This window comes from Octodon degus, unplaced genomic scaffold (genome assembly GCF_000260255.1).
Source record: "Octodon degus isolate 3935 unplaced genomic scaffold, OctDeg1.0 scaffold00105, whole genome shotgun sequence".
Classification (NCBI taxonomy): Eukaryota; Metazoa; Chordata; class Mammalia; order Rodentia; family Octodontidae; genus Octodon; species Octodon degus.
This window is the reverse complement of record NW_004524681.1, coordinates 273820-278763: the sequence shown is the minus strand read 5'-3', so window position 1 is coordinate 278763 and position 4944 is coordinate 273820. Positions and strand designations below refer to the sequence as shown.

The 4944-nt window shown below is 40.3% G+C and overlaps 1 pseudogene; it reads right to left on the bottom strand.

Moving 5' to 3' along the window:
* Positions 1 to 2412: 2412 nt before the first annotated feature.
* Positions 2413 to 3242, bottom strand: LOC101561841 (annotated as a pseudogene).
* Positions 3243 to 4944: the final 1702 nt, after the last annotated feature.

The window sequence follows — 4944 nt, the reverse complement described above, 5'->3', positions numbered from 1 at the left end:
ATTATTTTGTACTGGGCAATGAACTCAGGGCCTTGCACTTGCGAGGCAGGTGCTTATGCTGCTGAGCTATCTCCCCAACCCTATTTTTGTTTTTCAATGACCTAACACTTCAATTCACTGATGCTTTGTATTATTTTAAAATCTCCATTTCATTGATTTCTGCTTTGATCTTTATAATTTTCTTCCATGTATTAGTTTTGGATTTGGATTCCTCTTGCTTTCTAGGATCTTGAGACCGCATTAGCAGGTCGCCCTTTTGGACTTGCTCCGCTGTTCTGAGTTGGGTGTCACATCTATGAGCACTGCTTGTAGGCCTATTTTCACTGTGTTTCGTAAGTTCTTGTGTGTTGGTTGGGCATTATCATGTGACTCAAGGAACTTACTAATTTCTTTGTAACCCATTGCTTTTTCAGGAGTATATTGTTTTATGCCCATGTGTTTTCATAATTTTGGTGACTTATTTTGACATTAATTTCTAGGTTCTTTTATTTTACGATCTGATAATATACATGGGTTAATACTGAAATATTTGCATTTACTTAAGGTTTATTGGCTAGTATGTGCTCTGTTTTAGAGAGTTTGTGTGTCACTGAGAAGGATATATATTTTATTGTTGTTGGGTGGAACATTGTGAATATCTGTTAAGTACATTTGTTCAGTGAGATCAGTTTAGTTATGACTTTTTGGGGGGTTGGGGGTTACCAGTGATCAAACTCAAGACCTTGCACTTGCCAGGCGCTTATGTTGCTGAGCTATCTTCATGGTGCTATGAGATCAGTCTCTTTCTTTCTTTCTTTCTTTCTTTCTTTCTTTCTTTCTTTCTTTCTTTCTTTCTTTCTTTCTTCTTCTTTCTTTCGGCGGAACCGGGGATTGAACTCAGGCCCTTGCGCTTGCCAGGGAAGCACTTATTCCCCTGAGCCATCTCCCCGGCCCTAAGTACTTTTGTTCAGAAGTTTGGCTCAACCCCGGTATTTCGTTTTTTATTTTTGTCTAGTTAATCTATTTGCGATATGATTATTGAGGCCTCCATTCCATTTTGATGTTCATCAGATCTTTTATGTCCAGTGGTGTTTGTTTTATGAAATTGAGTACGCTGGCATTAGAGGCACATGTGTTTATGTTTGTTATCTCTTCCAGTTGAATTGTTCTTTTAACCAATATGCAACGACCTTCTTTACCTTTTTGATCAGTTTTGACTTAAATTCTACTTTAAGCCTGTCTGAAAATAGGATAGTTACTTCCTCTTATTTTCAGGCTGTGCAGAGTGTTGTTTCCCATACTTTGATTTTTAATCTATGAATTTGCTTTTCAATTAAATGTGTTTCTTCTGTACAACATATTATTAGGTTTTGTATTTTGATCCATTCCCCCAATCTGTATGCTTTGATTGGGAAGTGGAGAACATTCACATCAAAAGTTACTATTGAGGTGTGTTGACTTAATGTTGTCATTGCATTATATTCCTATTTACACACACACACACACACACACACACACACACACACACACACACACTATCTAAGCGTTCACTCTACCTGGTACATTCATTCATTCCAGTAGACTTTTTGGCATTATTGTCTCTTTCTAAAATATCCTTGAAAATCTTTTGTGTGCTATCTTAGTGCTCCGGAATTCCTTGAGGTGCTCTTTCTCATGAAAAGGTCTTATTTCTCTATCAGTTTTTGAGGGTGGGGCACTGGGTATCACACTCAGAAACTCACACTTGCCAGGTAGGAGCTGACCCCAGCCCTTCGCACCTATTTTGAAAGATAGCTTTGTAGTACATGTAAGTCTGAGATGGATATTATTTCCCTGAGGGCTTGAAATACTTCAACCTCTCCTGGCCTTTAAAATTTATGTTGAAAAATGCAGTAAGTATAATGGACTTATCTTTATAAGAGATTCATTGCTTTTCTCTAACAGTGTTTAAGTTTTGTCTTTGAATTGGGCTTCTTGAATTTTGACTTTCATGTATCTTGGAAAAGTTATTTTCTGATTGTTTGGAATTTTACAAGACTCACTTATTTATGTAATTTTACTCTCATATTCTGAAACTTTTCTACTATTATTCCTGTAAATAGGATTTAATGGTATTTTATCCTGTCTGCTGATTTTTCACAAATTCCAATTAATCTGAGATTATTCTTTTTGGATCATCTAGCACTTGTTGGATCCATTTTTCATGTTTTCTTTAAGATACCTCTAAGTAATTATTAACATCATCTCTGTCTTACAGTTCTAACCATCTCTCCTCACACTGCATCGTCTGCTGCCCATACTCTAAATAGAATTTTTTTTTTTGTTACAAGACAATATTTTAATGAAAATTCAGTGGTGGATATGTATAATCCAGGGGCTAAATAGTTACAAGGGACTGTCATAGAAATGTAAAGCCGACTAGATAGATGCTCAGATAATTGTTACATATTCTCATCATCTGATTCATCTTCTTCCTTCAGTGATTCCTTAGCGTATTTCTCTGCTTCTTCCCTTACATCTTTTGGAACAATTTCATGTCTTCCTTTAGTTAATTCACCAACCCAGCTGAGCTCGAGTTCAAAAGCTTTATCCTTAACTTCATCATGTACTATGTAAATTATTTTCACAACTTCTTTAACAACATCACGGCAGGTCATTTCTTTCATCTGAAGCTTCTCTATTTCTGTCTTTGCAGCTTGCCGGGCTTTGCCAATAGCACAGCCCCAATAACCGTATGAAACACCTGAAGGGTCGATCATGTAGAGTTGTGCACCATCATTCACACTGTAAGACCCAAGCATGAAACTGCAGCCGAAGGGTCTGACGGCACTGTAGAGTGTGTAAGCATGTACATACATGGCCACTCGGTCTGCAAGATGTTTCAGTGGAATGTTATAGCCATAGTTAGTTCTAAAGTTGGAAGCTTCTTCTCTTGCTACGTCTGCTAAAGACCGAGCATCTGCCAGCAAACCTGCTACTGCCATCCCAACATGCCGATCAACGTTAAAAAGTCATTTGTTGGAACCTTCTCCGTAAAGTTTATTTTACTTTTTTTAATTTTTTTTAAATTTTATTTGTGTGTGTGTGTGTGTGTGTGTGTGTGTGTGTGTGGCCAGCTCAGCCCACCAGGGGCGGGGCTGGCTGGCATGTGGTGCTGGGGATTGAACCTCGGTCCCTATGCTTTGCTAAGCTTGTTCTAAGTAGGCGCTTTAGACCACTGAGCCATCTCACCAGCCCCCTTCGTAAAGTTTAGAAAGAACTAATTTTTCTACCCCAAAGACAACACCGTCTTTGCATCTGATCCCAATAGCTGTACTACTATTTTCCACAGCCTTCATAGCATATTCAACTTGAAAAACTCTTCCATCAGGAGAGAATGTAGAGGCTGATAGATCATACCCGGTTCTGATCGAGCTCATCTTGTCCAAACCACCGGAGTGCGTTGGGAGTCCAGGCCCAAAGCCCTAAATAGAATTTTTAATCTCTTGCATTTCTGCTTAGTACTTTTCATGGATTTTGATTATTTGCTTAGCTAGTCACTTGTGTTTTGTTTAGTTCAGCTAGCATTTTATTAGTGTCTTCTATAAACTTGCACCTGGGAGATGGCTTAGTGGAATAAGTGCTTCCCTGGCAAGCGCAAGGGTCTGAGTTCAATCCCGGTTCTGCAAAAAAACCACACCAAACCAAACCAAAACAAACCCCCTCCCCAAAACCTTGCTTATTGTTTCCTTTATTAAGTACATCACCTGCTTGGTTATAATATTGCAGGCAGCTGAGTTAGATAAAAATATTATAGGCAGTCAGACAGGGCCAGGCCCTCAAAGGAGACAGCACAAGATGAGATGCCTTACAACTGGGAGGGGTGGATGCTCCTGCTGTGAACCAGACCTGAAGACCTAAAGGCCAAACAAATGCTAACGAGTAGCACCTGGGATTGATATTCTAAATAGGTATCCATCACCTGGAAAGACCCAAGTGAGTCACTAGCCCAACCCCCAACAGAAAGAGACCCTATCCCGCATTCCAACCCCCAACAGTAAGACCCTGTCCCATATGTAATGCCATTGGTTGACCATAGTTTTGTCCCACCTCCTGCCCACCTAAGCGAGTTCCCATTCTCTCTACCTTAGCTTCACATGGTTTTACACTATAAAACTCCCTGGAAGAGACAGCTTCCCGGAGAACTACCTGCTCGGGCCCCCATCCTGTCCCTCTCTTGGACAGGAGCTTTCTTTCCCTCAACAAATATATTTTGTTCATAACCTCCGTTTGTTCCTAAAATTCATTCTTCGGTTTTAGAGAACATGAACTCCTACAGGTCAGGTCGGGAGATCGTTTTTCTCTCTGTCATTTGGAGGTTCCCTGTATGGTTTGGAGGTCGCCCACCGAGACCAGTTTTTCTCCCTGTATCAATATCTTCTTTGTGATGGAGTGCAGCACTGCTAAGGACACAAACGCAGGCCAGATATTGACATCCAGAAGAAACTAATTAGCGGCAACAACTGCCGTTCTAGTGCTAGCGGCACCACAGCAATGGCAGCAGCAGACTGACTGGACATTGACATGCAATAAGAATCAATAGTGTACTGCTCTTAACCATAGAAATCTATAACTATAAACATTAAGACAACCTGAATATTGACATACGGTAAACGTGTACAAGTGTAACAACTATACCTCCACTAAAAAAGAAAAGTATCCAACAGTGATAGCATAGAATTAAGTATCTAAAGAGTAATAGAACTTAATAGTTTCACTAGCAACACAGAAGGGAGTGGGGAACAAGAGAATGAGAGAGTAAAAGTTGAAGAATTAATCAGTAGGCTGGGGAGGAGAGAAAGATGAGATAAAAGGTCCTATTAAGAACTTAAGGGACCAGTCCTACCCAGGTCCGGTGAGTGTGTGGAGAGCTTCCTGCTACCCTGTGCCGGTGGGACCAGTCCCAGCCCAGGTGCAGCGTGGGCC